The following is a 25,017-nucleotide window of genomic DNA, read 5'->3' on the forward strand; positions in this document are numbered from 1 at the left end:
TATTTTTTAATTAACACTCCAGGTGCTTTTAAATTTCAAAAAGGTGGAATTCAGCTAATAAAATATTTGAAAAAAATTAGTCTCAAAGGAACTTACTTGAAGCTGCCTGCCTGATACTGAATATTTGGATGGATCAGGGAGTCTGAAAAGCTGGGGGCTTCAGCAGTGATCATTGCAAATTAGCAAAAAACTTCTCTAACCTCTTAGACAACATTTCTTTATTTGGGACAGTGTACTCCAGAGACTTCTAGGAAACACTCTTCTCTCTCATGTTTCTGGACAGATACTCAAGGAGATGAAGAGGTACGTACTTCTTTCATCTCATCAACTGAAGTATCACTGACTGTATTGTAAGTATAGAAAAATCCAATTGTGCAGCCATGAGGGCTTTAGATCCAGGCTAGTGAAGGTAGTGAGGAGAGAGAAGGAACAGAGGTTAAGGAGGGAGAAGATGGAACTGGTAACCTCAGGCTACTCTTCTGGCTATCTCCTGATTATGTGGCTTTGAACTTTCTATCACAAAGGATAACTTTAAAAAGAAAACAGATTGAACTCTCCAACTTAACTTCTATTTAGAAGTTTTGATATGACGTCTTTAAAGCAGTAAAGGAAACGTCTGCTTGCGCTGCCATCTGCAAGTTAAACGTCTCAGAAATACTCTAACTTCCGTACGCAATTGATATAAATAATCCTTGGGATAATATTCCTTGTTCATGGCTCTTGTGAGAAATGATCCAGTCTCTTACTAAGTACCCTCATAAGAAATCACCATGACTCTTACAAACGAAAAATTAGTTTTGAAATACTATTCTCATTATCTGACTGATAAACATATACATACCACATCCGCAAAGACCTACACAGTTGTTGTGGGTACTTATATTTACTGAATATTTATGATAAGTGTTACTAGTTTAAGCTTAGTTGAGATCAGTGCTCAAATGATACATTTTAATTATAAAACATGGCACAAATTACTCTCTTTCTGAAAGAAAACACATCTTACGTACTATCAGAGGCTTTCAGAGTTTTCATCTTTACACTAGATTCATATATATGTATCTTTGCCAGCTGATTTCAAGACTAGCACACCGACAGCTTACAAAATCTTGTACATATATATATCCATTTTTCAATGAGAAGAATGTGTTTCTTTTTTATAGCTCTGATTCAATAATGAGGACTATATAATTTCCCACAGCAAACCTCTTCTGGATCGTAAAGGCTCCAGTTATTCCCTTTAAACAAAATGTTTCATAGATGAACAGTGCTCTCCTGTGATCAAAGAAAGGAACTGCTTGCCTCGTAAAACAGGTAATCACTGTCTTTCTACAGTCAATGTTTCATCTCCTGTTTTCCTCTGGTTATCAGCAAGATTATATTCTATAGGTATTTTGCCTATTAACCCTCTGAAAAGTCTTCCTTTCTTTCTTTCCAAAGTGAAATACGTTACTATCCTAATTACTTTACTCACATAATTACAAGTCCTTCTTTTTTTTTTTTTTACCTTTGCTAGAGTCTGTAGAAAAGACAGTTTGTGAAAATAGAACTGATCATATGGATGTTGGCAAACTGAGACAAATTATTTGCAAAAGTGTCTTATATAAGTCAACATATTCATGTAATATCAGAGCCTGGGATTCTGGAGTTTGTCCAGCCCAGTTTTTATAAAAAAGAAAGAACATTTTATAACATAGCTTCTGGAAAGGAGCTTCTGAGCAGATTTGCCGTTTTAAATGTCCACAATTCATAAAGCATCTAACAGCACTCACTCTCGGACAATTCCTATTTCTATTATGAAATAGAAGTTTAAGCTCCCACCATCGGTGTTCTATATTCATGACAGTAGTTTTCCTGAGGTTTCTGTAAAACCACCATAATTTCCACTGACACATTTATCTAAGAGTTGATGTCATTTTGGTGAGAGAAGGAAGGCAGCTAGAAAACTTGTTACCTGTGAGCACTGATGCAGAACACACCACAAACAGGTCTGTCAGAGCAGCCTTCTTTGGGGAGAGTAAGCCCACTTGCTACATAATCAGGTTCTGCCACTTAGATTAATGTCTTAAAGAAAAGGCTAAAATGTATGCCTCTCTGATAATGGTCAACATGTTTCTGTCACATAACACATAGTGCAATATTTCTGAGAAACCCTAAATTGACGTGAAGCTAATTGTTGAATGTTTGGAGATTATATACATGTGAGTGTTTGTATCTTGTTGTTGTTGTTACGTGCCATCAAGTTGATTTCGACTCATAGGGACTCCATGGGGCAGAGTAGAACTGCCACAATAGGATTTTCTTGACTGTAATCTTTATGGAAGCAGGTTTCCTGATCTCTCTGCCATGGAGGGGCTGGGTGGGTTCAAACTGCCAACCTTTTGGTTACCAGCTGAGTACTTAACCATTTGCACCACCAGAGCTCCTTGTGTGTGCATGTGGTGTGTATAAATATATATATATGTATATGTATATATATATATATATATGTGTGTATATATATATATATATGTTGTTATTAGGTGCCTTCAGTCAGTGCCGAGTCATAGTGACCCTATGTACAACAGAATGAAACATTGCCCAATCCTAATCCATCCTCATGATTGCTGTTATGCTTGAGCCCAATGTTGCAGCCACTGTGTCAGTCCACCTCACTGAGGGTTTTCCTCTCCTTCACTGACCCTCCACTTTACGAAGCACGATGTCCTTCTCCAGGGACTGATCCCTCCTGATAACGTGTCCGAAGTATGTGAGACGTACTCTCACCATTCTTGCTTCTAAAGAGCATTCTTGCTGTACTTCTTCCAAGACAGATTTGTTCATTCTTTTGGCAGTCCATAGCATATTCAACATTCTTCACCAACACCGTAACTCAAAGGTGTCAATTGTGCTTGGGTCTTCCTTATTCTTTGCCCAGCTTTTGAATACATATGAGGTGATGGAAAATACCATGGCTTGGGTCGGGGCATCTTAGTCCTTAAAGTTATATCTTTGCTTTTGAACACTTAAAGAGATCTTTTGCAGCAGATTTGCCCAATGCAATGCATCTTTTGATTTCATGACTGCTGCTTCCATGGCTGTTGATTGTGGACTCAAGTAAAATGAAATCCTTGACAACTTCAATCTTTTCTCCGTTTATCATGATGTTGCTTATTGGTCCAGTTGTAAGGATTTTTGTTTTCTTTATGCTGAGATGTAATCTATACTGAAGGCTGTAGTCTTTGGTCTTCATCAGTAAGTGCTTCAAGTCCTCTTCACTTTCAGCAAGCAAGGATGTGTCATCTGTACAACACAGGTTGTTAGTGAGTCTTCCTCCAATCCTGATGTTCCATTCTTCTTCATATAGTCCAGCTTCTTGGATTATTTGCTCAGCATACAGATTGAATAAGTATGGTGAAAGGTATGTGTATGTATACACACACACACATATATATATACATGTATTTTTGAAGGTATATATTATATATTTATATCCATTATAGCAGAAATGGTATTAATATTCATATTTTGGGGGTTGGCATATACCAACTGCACCCTTCTTATTGTAGGTGGTCACAATCACAGCTGACAGATGTTAGAGCAACCACCTGCCGCACACCTGTTAAAGCCAATGTTGATAGTGCTAACAGCAGTTCAACAAGGTGGTCAATTTCCCAGCATGTGTAGTCAGACTCTGGGGAAAAAGCCATCCCAGGGAAATACAAGAATCTGACTTGTGTACTGAGTGCAGATCATGTTATTTGGGCAAAGACAACTTCAAACAGACACACAAATCAGTGCCTCGTTGAAACACTTTGCTACCTAAGATTTTTTAGGATGACTAAAAGAATGAATTGTTTAGGTTTACTGGACATGAAACTGTGAGGCAGTAAAATCTCAGGTATCAGTGGGAATGGCGGAATCAGGGGTAGATATGGCAGAGGGAGTAGGGGTTGTGCAACACGGGAAGTAAAATAAATTATTTTCTCACACATAATGAGAAGCATTTGTTTCAAGTAGTGTAAGCAAAAAGAATCAAAACAAAACCTGGAAAAAAATTTTTTTCTAGAAAAGATAAATGTATAACCCTTAACGGATATGGTTCGTATGCTCTGTCTGCCCAGCACACTCTGCTCTTCTGTATACATTTGGGAAGCACAAATCCACCCATTCTCTCTCTCTCTCTCTTTCTCATTCTCCTTCCCTCTCTCTCTCCCCATTTCTTCCCCTCTCTCTCACACACATATACACATACACAAACTCACAATCCAAGTTTCCCTGTATTAAAAAAAATTGATATGTGTAATAACAAAATGACTATTGGCAATATAAGTTCCAGGCACAGAATTAAGGAGAGGAGGGAAGAGTGGAGAAAGAGAGGAAAAGAAGAAGGAAGGAAGGGAAAAAGGAAAGGAGGGAAGAAGGGAGGAAGGAAGGAAGAAACGAGACAAAATTATTGTTATGAATTTCCTATGTTAGATTTATATCAAACAAAAAATGATGCCTGCTTAAAACCTTGAGCTAGAGAATACTCAGTAAAACAAGAAAAACTACATACAACAGCAATCCAGTTTGTCATATGAGAATGTTTTAAAGCCATTATTTCATATTAAAGTCAAAGGTGAAATTTTGTCTTGTTTGAGTTCATGCAGGATCCTGGAGATATGCAAATAAAGTTTCAGAAGGAGAAATAGAGAGCGAGAGGTTATAATTAACTTGAATTTGCAAGATAATTATCTCTCCGTGCCATAATCTCTTGCTTCAAGAGCCCTTGTCAAGAAAAAAGTCTGTGTCTCTCTTCGTTACAAACACTGTTTTTTATTCTCATCATTACTTCAGGGTAAAGACATGAAGAGGAAGAAATGGGTTAATAAGGTGTGTTTATCTAGAAATAATTCCCTCTTCCTACACATTCATACAGCTCAGCAAATATTTCTAGAACAGTATAGGTACTTAGGAAAGGGACTGAAAATAGAGAAATGAAGAAGCCATGGTCTCTGGTCTAGGTGAGCTCAGACAGTCTATGGGAGAAACAAAGCAATGAACAATAAGGCTGATGATCACTGGCTGTCTATCAGAATGAACAAAATCCAATAGGCCTTCAAAATGGAGCCAATTAGGTCTGTGAAGAATAAGAATGCATGATAGACTTCACAAAAGACATTCAAAAGCTGGTGCTTGAAATATGACAAGGCACACCTACTACTCATGGATACCCCAATTCTTTCATAAGAAACAATTTGTGGTTCCATAGAATCCTTTAAAAAACTAATAGATACGTAATATCAGGCCTGGACAGAATGGTCACGTCATGCCTAATGACCAAAGCAAGGCTAAACCCAAAGTCTCCTGATTCCAGTTCTCTGCTCCTTCCTATATCTGGGCAGAGGAAGGTGGAAAGCTGGGTAGAGGGACAGATGAATCATACTGGCAGGTGGCCCTTGGTTCCAATATATACCATAAATAAATTTAAACCTTTCTTTTGGTGGAAAGGGATTACTATTTCCCAAACAACCTTGGTATACCAGACTTTGCATGCATTATCTCACTTTAGTCTATAGACTGTAGTGATCAAAAAGGTACTGTGTGATGACATTGTGAGGTTATTGCTGTTGGTTTTTATCCTTAGGGTGAAAATATACCTATCCCTTATATTTGTTATTACTGCTCCCACAAAATAAAATTTATACTCCTGGAATTGAGTAGTAATCTGTTATACTTATTATCTCCAAATATCTCATAAAGAGGCATAAATGCCTAATGAGAAAAAATGATAATTTTCCAAAATATACTTCATGATAGCCAAACAGCAAACTGACATATGCCTGACATTTTTTAAATTTATCCATGTAGGTATATACCAAAAAAAACAAAAAAAAAACCTGTTGTCATTGTCAAGTCGATTCCAAATCATAGTGACCCTATAGGACAGAGTAGAACTGCCCCATAGAGTTTCCAAGGAGTGTCTGGTGGATTCGAACTGCAGACCTTTTGGTTAGCAGCCTTACCTCTTAACCACTACACCACCAGGGTTTCCTATATAGGTATATAGCTATGTATGTACGCATAGAGAGAGAGAGAAAGAAAGAAGAAGTCCCTGGGTGGTGCAAACCGTTAAGGGCTCAATGCAGAGGTACCTCGGAAGAAAGGCCTGGAGATCTACATCTGAAAAATCAGCCGTTGAAAACTCTGTGGAGCGCTGTTCTACTCTGGCACACATGGGCCGCCATGAGTCAGAATCGGCTCACAGAAACTGGTATCTGGTGCGTTTCCCAAGCTTTTTGATAAATGATTACTGACACAGACTCAGTCATCTGAGCTGTCAAATTAGGAGAATCGCCATTTCTCAGATCAACAAATTGAGGCACAGAAGGGAGTAAACCACAAGAGTCATGCATGAATCCCATTTGTACCTCTTGCCGACATCACCGTTTTCTTTCTTCTTACTCTACTACATTTCTGTCGGTCTGATTTTCCTTTCAATTGTATTCGTACTGTGGCTACCTTGATCAAATTCAAGGCTCCTTGGCTGAGTGCCCTAAATAAAGAAACAATAAAATTCTCTTTCACTTTCATTCTCCCCTTGCAGCTGAGGAGATACGCAGGGATATTTCCTTTCAGACAGCAGTTAAATTTATATTTATGTCCTTCCTATGTTTTCTCTCCTGGCTACTGAAAAGCACTGCTCATATGTTTCAGCGTTCTCATGGAAGCATCTGATGTAATCCCTGGCAGATGCTTTAAGAGGGTTCCAGCCTGATGAATTCTGGCACTAGGGGCTTGGGAGGAAGTCAAGCAGATCTTTCATAATAAGGGATTGTTGAAAGGTGCTTTATACACTTCACAATAGCTACAAAGCTATTCTGTAGCACATCCTAAAGCCTTGGTGTCTCAATAGCTCTGTCATCTGCAACTGAGTCTCCTACTGGACCTTTCTAATCCCAAAAGCATGCTAAAACCCTAGTAACCCAGTAATTACTGGCCACTTGACAGTTATTCTAGCACAGCTACCACCGAGTCACATAATTGTGCATCAGAAACACAGTGAGAAGAGTTTTTTTAAACGAGGAGACCCATCTCATTTAAGACATTGTTCCAGAAATCACTTTACATAACCAATGTATTTTGGTGGTTGTATGTTATACAATATTTTTGGCCTCACTTTCATTTAATATGAGATGAATGATTCTTTTTTCATTTTTTTTTTCTTTCTAGCCAGCTAAATGCATTGTTCTCCAGAGATTCTCTCCATCCTTGAAAACTATTTTGAAAGTAGGAGGTATAAAACAATCAAAGTTTTCTTGTGTTTAGAAAAAAGTCACTTGGAAAATTGAACGTTGTTATTTAACCTTCAGAAATAATTAAGAAGTAGATATGTACTACAAAGTATAGAGCAGTAAAAGAACATTTTGCAGTCCCAGAATGTTAATCTTATCACTGGCTGCCCCAAAAAGGAAAGATAGCAGGACACATTGTTCTTGAAGATCTCCATACCTTGTCAAGCAATCGATCTTAAACATATTTTTTTGTTTTTTATTTTTAGTAAAGTTTCTGGAGAGACAAATTGTCCTAAATCTCCTTTTAATAAGAATGGCCTCATTCATTAGCTTGAGTCTGAATGTTAAGTGAATGAGAACAACATATTACGGTCTTTGGATTTCCTTCCGAGGGGCTGCCTTCAGATTCTATTGTAAAACTACTCATTTTATAAATGCATAAAGTTGATTTCAATTTCTCAAGTACCTTTATTCAAAGAGAGTCAACATTGAAATAAACCAACTGGAAAAAGAAGGTATACAAACTCAGGCTTACAAAATGAAGCCTAGGCTCCTAGAGAAAATTTGAAAGTCTGATTTTCTCAGTTGATGACACTCATCAATAAATCAGGGTCATTTGGCCAGAATTCTAAAGCATCAGTCTTCTCTCTCATGTGATAGTAAGTTACTCTTTGCCAAATCAGAACAACTATATTGAATCAAACTTGATCAGATTCATGAAATCCTACCAGGCATGCCAAAACATCATAATTATCTTGGGTACAGGCCAGAGAGCTGGTTCACACAATTTAAAATCAAATTCTTCATATCTTTTAAATATATTTATTGAAGTACATTTTACATATGATACAATTCATCCATTTCGAGTGTACAATTCAGTGACTTGTAATAACTTCACTGAGTGGTACATACCATAAATCAGTTTTAGGACATTCTCATCCCTCCAGTAAGAGCCTTCGTGCTGATTTAAAATTAATCCTTGTTCTACACCCAGTCCCAGGTCACCATTAATCTCCTCTCTGACTCTATAAATTTGTCTTTTGGAACATTGAATATAAGTAGAATCATACAATATGTGGTCTCTTGTGTCTGGTTTATTTCACTTCTGGTAATGTTTTTGAGGTTCATCCATAACATAGCATATTAATAGTTCATTCTTTTTCTGGCTGAGTAGCATTCCATTGTATGGATAGACCACATTTTGTCTATCCATTCAGCAGCTGATCTATATTTATGTTGATTCCACTTTCTATATATTATGGACAATGTTGCTGTGATCATGCATGTGTAAGTTTTTGTGCCAACATATATTTTCATTTCCCTTGCATAGATACATAGGAGTGGAATTGCTAGGTCATAGGGTAGTTTTATATTTAACTTTTTGAGAAATTACAAAACTGTTTTCCAAAGAAGTTGCACTGTTTACATTCTCCCCAGCAATGTACGAGGATTTCTGTTTCTATACATCCTTGCCAACATGTTCTATTTCTTATAATATGGACATTCTAGTGAGTGTGAAATATTTCATTTTAGCTTTAATTTACATATACCTAATGACTAATGATGTTTAACATATTTTCATGTGCTTATTAGCCATTGGAAGCCCTGGTGGCATAATGGTTAAGTGCTACGATTGCTAACCAAAGCATCAGTTCAAATCCACCAGTTGCTCCTTGGAAACTCTATGAGGCAGTTCTACTCTGTCCTATAAAAAAAAAAAAAAAAAAAACCATTGCCATCGAGTTAATTCTGACTCATAGCAATCCTATAGGACAGAGTAGAACTGCCCCGTAGGGTTTCCAAGGAGCGCCAGGAGGATTCGAACTGCCAACCTTTCGGTTAGCAGCTGTAGCTCTTAACCACTATGCCACCAGGGTTTCCTTCTGTTCTATAAGTTCACTATATAAGTTGGAATTGACTCAAAGGCAGTGGTTTTGGTTTATTAGCCATTAATATATTTCCTTTGGTGAAATATATGTCCATATCTTTTGCCATTTGTTTACTGAGTTATTTGTCTTATTATTGAGTTGTAAGAAATTTTTGAAAATCCTAGACACAGTCTTTTATAAGACATGTGCTTTGCAAGTACTTTCTCCTAGACCATTTCTTACCTTTTCATTTTTTCATGGTGTTTTTTGAAAGATGGATGTTTTTAAATTTCATGAGTTCCTATTTATCATTTTTTTCTTCTTTTATGGGTTATGCATTTGATGTTGTATTGAAAACAATATTTATTTAACCCACGATCTGGAAGGTTTTTTTCCTATGTTTCCTTCTAAAAGTTTAATTATTTTACTTCTTACGTGTAAGTCTATGATCCATCTTGAGTTACTTTTTTAATATGGTGTGAGATAAGTGTTTTTTGCATGTGAATATCCAATTTCTTCTGTATCATTTGTTGAATAGACCACCATTTCCCCAGATAATTCCCTTGGCATCTTTGTTAAAAGTCAACTGACTACAATTATAAGGATTTGTTTCTGGACTCTCAAATTTGTCCCAGTGATCTATACATTTAGCCTATGCAAGTGTCACACCGTCTTAATAACTCTAGCTATATAGCAAGCTTTGAAACCAGGAAGTGAAATTCCTCCAACTTTGTTCCTTTTTTTAAACTCATTTTCATTATTTTAGATGCTTTGCATATCTACTAAATTTTAGGATCTGCTTGTCCATCTCTGAGGAACAAAAAAAGTCTGCTGGAGTTTTGTTAAGGATTGCATTGAATTTATAGATCAATTTGGGGAGAATTGTCATCTTAACTATATTGAGTCTTCAATCCGTAAACATGGAATGTCTCTCCATTTATTTAGATCTTTAATTTCAGCTAAGTTTTATAATTTTCAGTGTAGAAGTCTTGCATTTGTTTTGGTAAATTGATTCTCCCCATTGATTTTTTTTGTCGTTGATGTTTGTTTTGGTTTGGGTTTTGGTTTTGGCTAAGTGTTTTCATAATACACAACCTAGGAACTCTTATCATACACCATAGTATGTGAAAAGGATATGAAGAGAGAGAGAAGAGGGAGGTCATGGGAACATTGGACAAATCTGACAGCAATGATGGTCATGTAGAAGAACTAAACAATCACAAACACAATAGAAGATGATAAATATTTTCAGTCCTGGGTGTGGCATACCAAAACCCATTGCCATCAAGTGGATTACGACTCATAGAGACCCTATAGGACAGAGTAGAACTGACCCATAGGGTTTGCAAGTCTGTAATCTTTATGAAAGAAGACTTCCACATGTTTCTTACATGGCGGGGCTGGTGGTTTTGAACCACCAAACTTTCAGTCAGCAGCCAAGAGCTTAACCACTGTGCCACGAAGGCTCCCTGATACAGTATACAGTAACATTAAAACAAAACACTGGAGCCAGACCGGCATTCAAACTTTGACCCTGATATGTACCAGACTTTGTCGTTGGCCACTTGTTTAACTCCTCTATGTCTCAGAGTCCTCGTCTGTAAAATTAGTAAAGTCATATTACCTGTGCATAATGACAACTTTATGAATTCACGATGAGAATTAAATGAGTTAATAGATGTAAAGTGTTTGCAACAGTGCCTGGAACACAGTAAGCACTCAATAAATGGTTAAACATGAGCATCTCAAGGGTTTGCAATCAAGCAACACAATGGAATGTAACTTTAGAAATGTGGTGGAGGGGAAGTAGGAGCTTCTAGCAAAGCAGGGCACACTAGCCAGAGGATAACTGAAAACAAAGCTGAGGGACCCAGGACAAAACGTGAGAAGTCACACTTATTTTGTTTCTCATGTCAAATGAATGGACTTCCTTAGCATAGCATTCTGGGCTTCTCCTTCCATTCCTATCTAATCATTCTTCCCCATTGTAGAAGAAAGGTCTTATTGATTGAGGAGTCTGGAAAATACATACTGAGAATCGCCATTCACCTCCTTTCTTTGCTGGGGAGTCAGCCTTTCACTAGGAAAACGGTGTTTTCTCCTCCTCTATCACAGTGGTAGGACCCCAAGGTTTCCACTCTGTGATTGACTATTTTTAATTCTCTGCTATAATGTTCAGAAGTCCATTTAACTCTATACCTAAAGTTTATTCTCACTCTCAGCTTTTTTAATAAAAAAAAAGGTAGTAGTTAGATTTCCAAATTCCTGACTTCTATTTTTTTTTTAGTTGATTCAGAACCAAGGATAGCCTTTCTACCACCATCACATTAAACAGCTTTTAGGGCATTGGATTGACAGAGCTAGTGTAAGAAAACAGATTATAGTCAGGGCAAATGAAACCTCTTTTATTAATATCCTGTGATCAGATGCCAGGGAAAAATATCTCAAATTAAAAAAAAAAAAAAAAAAGGTTATAAGAGGGCCAGGGAACACAAATACTTGCCCCAGGTTTCAGAACATATATTCCAAAGATTTAATGATCCAACCACAGAGCAGTCAACACTATTTCATTGATTAGTGAGGCAAAATTTTTTATGTTCTTATAGTCAACCTAACTTTTATTACAAAAGGGCAGGCCAGCCAGCAAATGACTAGGTGCATAGCATAAACAGCAGACCTAAAGCATAGCATTATTGGGTTTCGAACTTTGGGTCTATAGTTAATAAGATTTTTATTAAAAATGCAAATTCCCTTGAATTACCTACAGAAGTTCTGCTTCCATATGCCTAGACAGAGCACAGGACACTGCATTTTCAAAAACACTGATTCAAGGAATTTACACTTTGATAATTATTTGATGACTTTACAAATTGGCATTTCAGGTGGCAAGGAGAGTATTTGATCCTGCCCTTTTTTTGTTTGTTTGTTAAATGACCAAAAACTCCAACTTGGGACACATTCTGAGGCACAGTTGGGAAAGATGTGAATAAAACATTAAGTTTCTCAAAAAGAAATGGAAAAATTGGACAAATATGCTCTTCCGAAAAATTGTTATTTTCTTATCAGTGTCCTAAAAAATTAGACTGTATAGGTCCACTATCTACACATAGTAAAGTCTTTTGGACTAACTCAATCCCTTTGGCAATTACTATTTTGCTAGCCCCAATTTCTCGATCTGGGAGAAAAAAAAAAACACAAAAACCTGCCCATCTATAAGCAATAAACCATCTGAAAATCCTGGTTGCCTGATGAATTATGTAGGTTCATGTGTACGCTCCTTGAAAGACAAAATGCTGCATAAAATCAATGTGTTGTGATGATTGGTTCTTCTTATTTAAAAAATACATCCTTTAAATTTAAAAGATAATCTTTCTATGATAACTGAAATCTATAACAATAAAATAGAGAATTTCTCTTAAACATTTTAAATATGTCTCAGATTTTCAGACCTTTTACTTCTAACTATAGTATCTTTAGCATATCCAGGGATTTGATATACTAAAATTACTTATTTCCAGAACTTTTAAAAGCCTAATGTACCATTAAGTATTATGCATGCTTCTTATCAGATACAGAAGACAAAACTACCAACAGACAGTAACTAAATGAGTAGCAGTGGCAGTGAATTAGATAAGCCTTTGTCCAAATGTTCAGACACTTTAATTCCTCAAAATTCATCTAGTGTTACTACTATAGTCAAAAAAAAAAAAGGCTTTAATCAAAACACACATAACTCTTTATCAAATATGTATGCTTATATCTCTTTTCACTAGACTATATGCTTCCCGCCACCACCTGTCCATTTGTTTTTGTCATACTGTGGTGGCTTTTGTGTTGCTGTGATGCTGGAAGCATAAATATGTCACCAGTATTTCAAATACCAGAAAGGTCACCCTGGTGGAGAGGTTTCAGCAGAGTTTCCAGACTAAGACAAACTAGGTGATCTGCTTTCTGGTAGTCTTAGTGATCTACTTACAAAAATTAGCCAATGAAAACCTATGGATCACAACAGAAATTTGTCTGACTTGCTTGCTTTGGACACATCATAGGCAGGGATCAGTCACTGAAGGAAGACATCATATTTGGTGAAGTAGAGGCCCAGCAAATGTGAGAAAGCTCCTCAGTGAGATGGATTAGCACAATAGCCTCAACAGTAGACTGAAACAAGTCACTGATTGTGAGGATGACGCAGAACCAGGCAACATGTAATTCTGTTGTACATAAGGTTGCCTTAAGACAAAGTTGACTTCGAGGCAGCCATCTATCTACCTATATATTTCTTAAGATACGACGTCTATATTATTTTTCCTTTTCTCTCCAGAACCTAGAAGTATAACGCTGTAGGTGAGCACCTGATCTTTGAACTTGGGAGGCCATGGTTTTAAATTCTGATTTTGTCACTTTTTAGCTGTGTGATAAGTCTCATCGTTTAATGTTTCTGAGCCTCGGTTTTTATATCTGTAAAAAGAAGACAATAAGACCCACCTCATATAGTTGGTTGAAGCCTTAAATGCAGTAACATATATAAAGTTGTGTCCAGCACATAGGAAGTCTGCATAAATATAGTAGCATTCGCAGTAGCAATAGTTCTGACTCAGAGTCCACTCGATGGCACACAACAACAACAGCAAGAGTTTTAAAGCAGGAAAGCAAATCAAAGATGCAAAGTGAATTTAAAGGAGTAAGTTCCAAAAAGCCCAAATGATATAGTACGTTGTTGTTGTCATTGAGTCAGTTCCAATTCATAATGGCCCTGTGTACAACAGAACGACACACTGCCCAGTCCTGAGCCATCCTCGCAATCTTTGTTATGTTTGTGCCCATTGTTGCAGCCACTTTGCCAATCCATCTCGTTGAGGTCTTCCTCTTTTTTCTCTGATCCTCTACTTTACCAAGCGTGATGTTCTTTTCCAGGATTGATCCCTCCTGATAACACGTCCAAAGTATATGAGACAAAGTCTCACCATCCTTTCTTATAAGGAGAAATCGGGCTGTACTTCTTCCATGACAGACTGGTTCGTTCTTTTGGCAGTCCATGGTATAGTCAAAATTCTTCACCAAAACCATAATTCAAAGGTGTCTGTTCTTCTTTGGTCCTCTTTATTCATTGCCCAACTTTAACATGCATATGAGATGATTGAAAACACCATGGCTTGGGTCAGGCGCACCTTAGTCTTCTAGGTGACATCTTCACTTTTTAACAATTTAAAGAGGTCTTTTGCAGCAGATTTGCCCAATGCAATGTGTCCTTTGATTTCTTGACTGCTGCTTCCATGGGTGTTGATTGTGGATCCAAGTAAAATGAAATCCTTGACAACTTCAATCTTTTCTCCATTTATCATGTTGTTACTTATCGGTCCAGTTGTGAGGACTGTTGTTTTCTTTATGTTGAGGTGTAATCCATACTGAAGACCGTAATCTTTGATCTTCATCTGTAAGTGCTTCAAGTCCTCTTCATTTTCATCAAGCAAGTTTGTATGCATCTGCACAATACAGGTTGTTAATAAGTCTTCCTCCAATCCTGATGCCCCATTCTTCTTCATATAATCCACCTTCTCTAATTATCTGTTCAGAATACAGACTAAGTTTGGTGAAAGGATACAGCCCTGCTGCACACCTTTCCTGACTTTAAACCACGCAGTATTGCCTTATTCTGTTCCAACAACCACCTCGTGATCTATGTACAGGCTCCTCATGAGCACAATTAAGTGTTCTGGAATTCCCGTTCTTTCACAATGTTATCCAGTATATGTATATATATATATATATATATCTCCATAGGGCTTCCAAGTAGCTGTTGGTGGATTTGAACTGCCAATCTTTTAGCAGCGGAATTATTAACCACTGCCCCACCAGGGCTCCAGTGTACAGTATAAATCCTAGCACTGTGCCTAAATGGCTTGGATTCTTGAAAACACTGCTCTTCCTTGAGGTCGAATATCAGAAGAGTGGGTCGCTATGAGTGGGAACTGACTGGAAAACACGTAACAACAACAAGCCTTGAGCTCCCCCTAGAGGTCGTTGCTGTTGTTAGTTGCCAGGCAGCGGGCTCTGACTCATGAGAACCTTAGGCATAATAAGGTTGCCCGGTCCTGTGCCATTTTCCCCAGAGGTTAAAGCACGAGTCAGAGTCTCAAATTTCTAAAGAGATAATTGTTATTGAAATTTATAGGAGGGAGTTTACCAAACACTAAGAAATACACTCCAGGGCTTTATGAAATAACAAAAGGCACAATAAAAGAATTCCAAATGCTTTTCAATGAAAAACAAATGAATAATAAAATACGAATCAAATAATCTCAATTCTACCTTTACAATCAGGTATTCCTTGAAAATAATCAGTATTAACTTTATATTAGTATGATTCATGGTTGAATAAAACTAATACTCCCTCCCCTTTCACTTAAGTAACTTGTAAAATTAACTTAAATGTGGAAATTTCTGAGTTAAGATGACTCTCAATCATCGCTGATTTGCTGTCCCTTCACTTCCCATGAAAGAAACATGAAAAGGAGAGAGTACCACTGGAAAGGAGAATATTAATCACAGATTGCCAGACCCTGGGAGAACTACATCTATAATACGTGGATGAAGCCGAATTTAAGTCAGCCCTATGACCCATGCACGCGTAAACCTTGAAACAAATAGCCAAGAACAGGGAGAAAGTAAGGAGACATGTCAAAGCATTCTACATTATCTCTCTGTCAAAAATGAAGACTAGAGTCTAAGAAGATGAAACAGTCACTCTTTCACTGTAGGAAGGGAGAAAGACATTTTCTGAGATGGCCAGGACCTGGACAGAACCTTCCTCATTTAAAGATGAGAAATTCCTCTACTATAAGAAAGCAAACAAGTATGCAAAACAGGTTAATAGAAAACGGTTAACTCTTTGGAAAAACAATCAGTCTAAATCATTGTTTAACATCATAGGTTGAACAAATTACAATTTTTGAAAAATCCAATGATAAAATATAGAAGAAAACAGAGGTGAATATAAGTCTAATCTTACTTGAGGAATGAATTTATAGGCCTAAAAACAATGGAAGACTTTTCAAAGAAATGAAAAAGAAAAAAAATTGTAATTAATATTTGATAAAGGATTATAACTAATATATAGTAAACTGATCATAACTGAAAAGTACTCAAACCCCTAACAAATAAGTGGGGTACATGAAAGTACATGAAAACCCATGCACACAGAGGAAAATGCAAATAGCTAATGAACATATTAATACTTCGATTTCTTGTTAATTTAAAGTAACTATGAAATGCCACGCTTTGCCTATCAATGCTGGGAAATGGTGCCATGAGCTGGGAAGTTTAATTTATTTTCATATACCATTGGGATTCCTAAATAAATGCACACACGTTGACTGCATAGTTCTATTTTAAGAGGTCTATTCTAAGTGTATAACCTAAAATGTGAAGAAAATAGTTTCCATTAACGTTCATTAGAGTAGCGAAAAACTTAAAACAAAATAAACACCCAACATTGCTAAAGAGTGAAATAAGTCATTCTACAAGAACGTAATAACATGCATAATCACTAAAAGCCATGCTCTAATGTATTGGAATAGCATAGGGAAATGCTCTGGGTACACTAACTGAAAGAAGTTCTAAGCCTAAATACACAATTTATTTTTTCCTCTGTGAAAAATATAAATGTTTAGAAAAAAATTTCAGAAATAGTCTGAAATATTAGATGTGTTTATATCATGAGTTAAGGAAACACTTTTTTCAGTATAATAACTATATCGTCTCACATGTGGGACAAGAGCATCATCTCACATATATGAATAGAGCTAGGAAAGGTATAATTAAAGTGTGCAGGTATTGACAACTTTAATAGTCACCACCTATTAGACATTGAATCAATTTACACAACCACTATTAATGTATGTTGTTAGGTACCGTCCAGTAGGTTTGACTCATAGCAACCCTACATACAACCGAATGAAACACTACCTGGTCCTGTGCCATCCTCACAGTCATTGTTATGTGTGAGCCCATTGTTGCAGCTACTGTGTCAATCCATCTCATCAAGGGTCTTCCTCTTTTTCCTTGACCTTCTATTTGGCCAAGCATGATGTCCTTCTCCAGGGACTGGTCCTCCTGATAATATGTCCAAAGTATGTGAGATGAATTCTTGCCATCCCTGCTTTTAAGGAACATTCTGACTGTACTTCTTCCAAAACAGATTTGCTCATTCTTTTGGCAGGATGTGATATATTCAGGGTTCTTAGCCAACACTGTAATTCAAAGGTATCAATTCTCCTTCAGTCATCTTTATTCATTGGTCAGCTTTTGCATGCATACGAGGCAATTGAAAACTCCATGGCTTGGGTCAGGCCTACCTTAGTGCTCAAAGTAACATTTTTGCTTTTTAACACATTTAAGGAGGGCTTTATTTTTTTATTGCCCAATGCCATGTGTCATTTGATTTCTTGACTGCTGTTTCTGTGGGCGTTGATTGTGAATCCAAGTAAAATGAGATCCTTGACAACTTCAATCTTTTCACTGTTTATCATAATGTTGCTTAATGGTCCAGTTGTGAGGATTTTTGCTTTGTTTTGTTGAGGTGTAATCCATACTGAAGGCTGTAGTCTTTGATCTTCATCACTAAGTGCTTCAAGTCCTCTTCATTTTCAGCAAGCAAGGTTGTGTCATCTGCATAACTTGATGCCCCGTTCTTCTTCTTATAGTCCAGCTTCTCGGGTTATTTGCTTAGTACACAGATTGAACAGGTATGGCAAAAGGATACAACTCGAAGCTTGAATTATCTCTTCATTTCTTTCAGCTTGAGAAATGCCTAGCATATTCTTCTGTTTTGGTTTTCTAACCCTAGATCTTTGTACATTTCATAATAGTACTTTACTGACAGACATGTGGAGCATTAATGTATAAGAATGCTCTTAAGTAACACTATAACTGGAAGCCCTGGTGGCATAGTGGTTAAGTGCTACGGCTGCTAACCAAAGGGTTGGCAGTTCAAATCCACCAGGCACTCCTTGGAAACTCTATGGGGCAGTTCTACTCTGTCCTATAGGGTCGCTATGAGTGGGAATCGACTCCATGGCACTGGGTTTTGGGTTTAACACTAAAATTTTCCTTATAAAACTTTTGTGTCTTTTCCTGTCAGGAGAAAAATCGTACCTTAAAGGAGATTTATTTGAATTTTGTTGTATTTATAATAGGAACAAAAAAAGTTTTGATAGATTAACTTGACCATCAGTTCTCTAAGTGGCTTTGCCCACGATTAATCATCATTTGTAACTCCACAGATTTCCCTTGTATTTGGGTTTCCTTGTATTTTGCTCTAGGGCTCACATATTCCAAATAAATGCTCCACTATAGCTCCCTTTAAGTTTCATTTTTTTCTTCAAACACATGGTTCTAAAGCTCAGTATTTTGGAAAGCACTGAATGTAGCTACAGTCCTCCCCCTCAGCGGTTGATAGCCCCCCGTTTTCTGCTAAAGTAAGCAGATCCGGAAGGTCCCTAGATGGCACAAATGGTCTGTACTCGACTGCTAACGTAAAGGTTAGTGGTTCAATCCCACATAGTGGTACCGCTAAAGAAAAGGCCTTTCATTAAGATCATTGTTGTTGTTGTGCGCCATTTAGTTGATTCCTACTCTTAGTGACCCTAAATGACAGAGGATTTCCTTGCCTGTATACAGGAGAAAAACGTCAGGTTTTTTTTTTTTTTTTTCTCTTCTGGAGCCGCTGGTGGATATGAACTGCCAACCTTTCAGTTAGGAGACAAGTACTTAACCATTGCACCACCAGGGCTCCTTCCGTTGAGATTTCAGCCAAGAAAATCCTATGGCGCAGTTCTATGGTGTAACACATGGGGTGACCATGAGTCAGAATGGACTCGATGGCAACTAACAACAACAGGCAGATCCAGCCTAAAACCACACTCATTCGGTAACGCAGTGGCGTTAGAACCAGGAAACAACGTCCCTTTCATTTTCCACACATTATATTTTTTGCCCATACTAATTCAGCCCAAGAGGAAAGCATGAGTACTCTGACAAATATGAGCCTGAGTATTCTTAACTCAATTACTGATCAAAGGCTAGGCTAAACTATTATAATTACTGGTGCCATTAGCTTGGGTGCTACATGATGGAATGGCAAAGACAGTCACCATAACTGGAAAGCCTGCTCCCTTGAGCAGACCCTAGAAGAAGCAGAGAATCAGTCTTGTTGTTTCCTACATCCCATGACAGTTTTTCCTGCTGCCATATTATCACCCAAGTAATAGAATGTGAGAAACTTTTCCAAGTAGTTGTTATTTCTTCAAGAGAAATGCCAAATTAAAATAACCCAATGTATTTGTTTTTAAGTGCTCCCTGAAGCCAACCGCCTTGTGATGCTATCACACTGGGGACTGGGACCCTCTCTGATTCTGCATCTTGAATTTAAATACAACCCATGAATGTCAAGGAGCTTAATTTGTACATAACTAACTAAAGAAGGGATTCTAAATTAAAACCAAATCATTCTGATTCCATTATAAAGGTCAAAAAATATTAGCATGACTTCATATTAGTTTGTTTATATAAAGATAACTATTTTCTTTAACCAGCCTTTTCAAAAGAGAGCTAAGTGTCTTATTTCAATCCTCATTTGCCACAGAAAAGCAGCAGAAGAGGTGTAAATGAAAGGTCCGTTACCTAAAGCGTTTTGTTTGTGTTTTCCAAAAACATATCGTTACTGTTTCTTTTCGCATTCCATTTTCAGTAAATCAAGTCATATCTTTACCCTATTTCTTCCATTTATTTCCAAACTATAGCATTGGAGACACTGAGGGGTGTAACCCTCCCAGCTGTAATCTTGCTAATTCTCAAATTCCAGAAAAAAAAAAAAAAAAAATCACTTATCAAGGGCAAGGTGTTTCTGAGATTTCTGTGTCCTGAAGGGTCTGTTGAGAAAATCTCAGAAAACTCCTCAAGTCCATTCTGCCAGGCTTTAATTGTCCCTCAAAATGAAAGAAACCTTAGTACTTGTCCTAAATTTCAGAAATCTTCAGCACCTTATAAACTTAATTCCCCTTGTATTAATTTCAACTATGGTGTCTGATGTTAGGTCACTGCCGCTGAGGCGCTAACCATGTCCTTGCTTCAATATGTTGCAATGAGCTCATTCTCCTCTACAATTCTGACATCTCCTCCATCATTCCACACACCTTTAAACTATTACCCTGGCGTGCTTCAACTTTCAAAAAGATCCATCCTCCTAATATGCTTTACAGATCAAGCTGGAAGGAACCTTAGAAATGATATGGTCTACAGCCCTAATTTTACAGAGAGGAAACTAAAACCCTGAAAAGGGTAAAGAAAGCAACAAACATCACTCTATATCCATTATTTGCCAGTTAGTGTCAAACCTGGGATAGAATTTAGGCGTACTTTTTTTTTTGTGCCTGGCTCTGAGCTCTTTCCACCATACCTTGCTTCTCCCCATTAGTAAGAGCTTTCCCCCTTCACATCTCTCGGCAAACTATCCATAAATATTTTTAACTCTATTTTGAAAACGTGCAATTTATTTAAAGCACATTTGTGTCACTATGAGTTGGAATCAACTAGATGGCAACAGATTTTTGGTTTTGGTGTGTACAAACGAGTTAGCCGCAACCATCCCCAGCAAATAGTTTCAGTCAAAAATAATTTAAGATAAAGGATTTAAAGAAGTAAGTGCTGTGGGAATCCAAAAAAAAAAAAAAAACAAAGAAGCAATAAGATCCATTAAAGGGAATCAGGAAAGACTACACCCAACATATTTGGATTATTCCCAATTCTCTATAACTCTACAAATTTTTTTCTCCGCACCCCCAGATGAAGTTATTTGCCAACTTTAGATTGCTACTTGAATACAATAACAGCAACGTCACAATTGCAACAGCTATCTTTCATGTTGTATTTACCGTGTGTAAATTACTCCTGGCTACAATCCTTAGCTAATCTGAGAGGTACTATTATTATATCCATTTTATAGATGCACCATAATCAAAGCCAGAACCAAACTAGCAGAATGTTCCACTTCTCACTGAATAGTACCCATATGATTCCCTAATTTCAAAATCTGTCTCTCCCCGTCCAATTAAAAAACAAAAAATCTGTTGTCCTTTAGTCAATTTCAGTTCACAGCGGCCCCATGCATTACAGAGTAGAACTTCTCCATACGGTTTTCTGGGCTATAATCTTTACAGAAGCAGATCACCAGGGCTTTCTTTCGTGGTGCCACCAGACGGGTTTGAATCGTAATCCTTTAAGTTAGCAGACAAGCACAAACCATTTTTACTACCCAGAGACTCCCATATCTAATTATTTGTTCTGAATACTTTTCATATCCTTGTTTTCTATGCCCACAAATATTACATTAAGCCTGGCTCTCTTTATTTACTTGAATTATTCCAATTGTCTCTTAACTGGTTCTCTCTCTATTTTAAAATTCTTAAATCTGTTATTCATTCTTACATTAATGTTCTTTAAATGCAGATATTACCAGGAATTCCTCACAAACTACCACTTTTTGTATATTACCTAGAACAGTAATTTTAAATTTTTAACTGTGATAATTTCCACTGAAGAAAGAATATCCCTGTCGAGAAAAGTTTTAAAACTACTGTCCAAGTGAATAAAATAGAAGTACAGAGGGTACGTAAGGCCTTCTGTGATCTGACTTATACCTATATCTTTAGCATTATCTCTTCCATAACTATAGTGCTGGAAGATGAGCCCCTAAGAGTAGAAGGCACTCCAAATGCTACTTGGGAAGAGCTGCCTCCTCAAAGTACAATGGACTTAATGACTCGAATGGAGTAAAGCTTTTGGAACCTACATTCGCTGATGTGGCATAACTCAAAATGAGAAAAAACATCTGCAAACTTTCATTAATAATTGGTATGTGGAAAGTATGAAGTATAAACCAAGGAAAATTGAAACTTGTCAAAATTGAAATGGAACACTTGAAGATCAATATCCTAGGCATTAGTGAGCTGAAATGGCCTGGTATTGGTTATTTTGAATCAGACAATCATGTGGTCTACTATACTGGGAATGACAAATTAAAGAGGAATGGTGTCACGTTTATTATCAAAAAGAAAGTTTCAAGATCTATTCTGAAGTACAATGCTGTCAGTGTTAGGGTAATATCCATACACCTACAAGGAAGACTAGCTTATATGACTATTACTCAAAATTACATACCAAACACTAAGGACAAAGATGAAGAAACTGAAGATTTGTACCAACTTCTGCAGTCTGAAATTGATCACACATGCAATCAAGATGCGTTGATAATTACTGGTGATTGAAGTGCTAAACTGGGAAACAAAGAAGAAGGATCAGCAGTTGAAAAATATGACCTTGGTGATAGAAATGATGCATAAGATCACATGATAGAATTTTTCAAAACCAATGACTTATTAATTATAAATACTTTTTTTTTTTTTAACAAAGTAAACAGTGGCCAGACATGGACCTCACCAGATGGCATACACAGGAACCAAATTGACTACATCTGTGAAAAAAGACCATGGAGAAAAGCTCAATATCATCAGTCAGTACAAGACCAGGGGCCAACTGTGGAACAGACCATCTATTGCTCATATGCAAGTTCAAGTTGAATCTGAATAAAATTAAAACAAGTCCACAAGAACCAAATTATGACCATGAGTATGTTGTTTTTAGGTGCCGTAGAATGGGTGGGTTCCAACTTATATAGACACTATGTAAAACAAAATGAAACACTGCCCAGTTCTGTGCCATCCTCACAATCATTGCTATGCTGCAGCCCATTGTTGCAGACACTGTGTCAATACATCTCACTGAGGATCTTCCTCTTTTTTGATGATCTACTACTTTACCAGACCTTGAGTATATCCCACCTGACTTTAGAGACCATTTCAAGGATAGATTTGATGCATTGAACACTAATGACCAAAGAGTAGACAAGTTGTGGGATGACCTCAAGAATATCATACATGAAGAAAACAAAAGGGTCATTAAAAAAACAGAAAAAAAAAAAGAAGACCAAAATGGATACCAGAAGAGACCCTGAAAATTGCTTTTGAGCATAGAATAGCTAAAGTAAATGGAATAAATGATAAAAGACCTGAGCAGAAGATTTCAAAGGGGGATTGAGAAGACAAAGTAAAGAATTATAATGAAATGTGCAAAGACCTGGAGTTAGAAAATAAAAATGGAAGGACAAGCTGGGCATTTCACAAGCTGAAAGAATTGAAGAGATAATTCAAGCCTGGAGTTGCAATATTGAAGGATTATACTTGCAAAAAACTGAATGACACAGGAAGCATCAAAAAGGATGGAAAGAATGCACAGACTAACTACCGAAAAGAATTGTTGACGTTCAACCATTTCAGGAAGCAGCATATAATCAGGAACCAATGACTCTGAAGGAAGAAGTCTCCAAGCTGCACTGAAGACACTGGTGAAAAATAAGACTCCAGGAGCTGATGGAATACTAATGGTGATGTTCCAACAAATGGATGCAACTCTTGAAGAGCTCACTCATCTGTGCCAAGAAACTTGGAGGACAGCTACCTGGCCAAACAACTGGAAGAGATCCATGTTCATCCCTATTCCAAAGAAAGGTGAACCAGTTGAATTCAGAAATTATTGAACAATATCATTAAGATCATATGCAAGTGAAATTTTGCTGAAGATAATTCAGAAACAGTTACAGCCATACATCAACAGGGAACTGCCAGAAATTCATGCTGAATTCAGAAAAGGACATGTCGGATGGATCTTGGCTGAAAGCATACAGCACCAGAAAGTTTACCTGTGTTTTATTGACTATGCAAAGGCATTCAACTGTGCAGATCATAACAAATTATGAGTAACATTGTGAAGAATGGGAATGCCAGAACATTTGATTGTGCTCATGAAGAACTTATACATGCTCTAAGAGGCAGTTGTGCAAACAGAATAAGGGGATACTGCTTGTTTAAAATTAGGAAAACTGTGCCTCAGAGCTGTATCCTTCCACCATACTTATTCAATCTGTATGCTGAGCAAATAATCTGAGAAGCTGGACTGTATGAAGAACACAGCATTAGAACTGGAGGAAGACTTATTAGCAACCTGCGATATGCAGATGACACGACCTTGCTTGCTGAAAGTGAAGAGGACTTGAACCACTTACTAATGAAGATCAAAGACTATAGCTTTTAATATGGATTACACCTCAACATAAAGAAAACAAAAATCCTCACAACTGGACCAATAAGCAACATCATCATAAATGGAGAAAATCTTGAAGTTGTCAAGCATTTCATTTTACTTGGATCTACAATAAACACCCATGGAAGCAGCAGTCAAGACATTAAACAATGCATTGCATTGGACAAATCTGCAAAAGACCTCTTTAAATGGTTAAAAAGCAAAGATGTTACTATAATGACTAAGGTGTGCCTGACCCAAGCCATGGTATTTTCAATTGCCACATATCCATGGACACCTGGACTTTAAAATAAGAATTGATGCATTTGAATTATGGTGTTGGTGAAGGGTATTGAATATACCATGGACTGCCAGAAGAACGAACACATCTGTCTGGGAGGAAGTACAGCCAGAATGCTCCTTCGAAGAAAGGATGGTGAGGCTTCGTTTTACATACTTTGAGCATGTTATGAGGAGTGACCAGTCCCTGGTGAAAGTCATCATGCTTGGTAAATTGAAGAGGTCAGCTAAAAAGAGGAAGACTTTCATTCTGATGCTCTGTACAGTGTGATGTTTTAAAATGCATTGACTTTAATTACAATTACTTTCCTTTCATCTAATGAAAAATTCAAATGGAATCTTGTTGACAAAACTTGGTTTCCAACATATAGCATTGTACATTGAAATTTTACCTCTTGGTT

This window comes from Elephas maximus, chromosome 15, assembly GCF_024166365.1.
Source record: "Elephas maximus indicus isolate mEleMax1 chromosome 15, mEleMax1 primary haplotype, whole genome shotgun sequence".
Classification (NCBI taxonomy): domain Eukaryota; kingdom Metazoa; phylum Chordata; class Mammalia; order Proboscidea; family Elephantidae; genus Elephas; species Elephas maximus.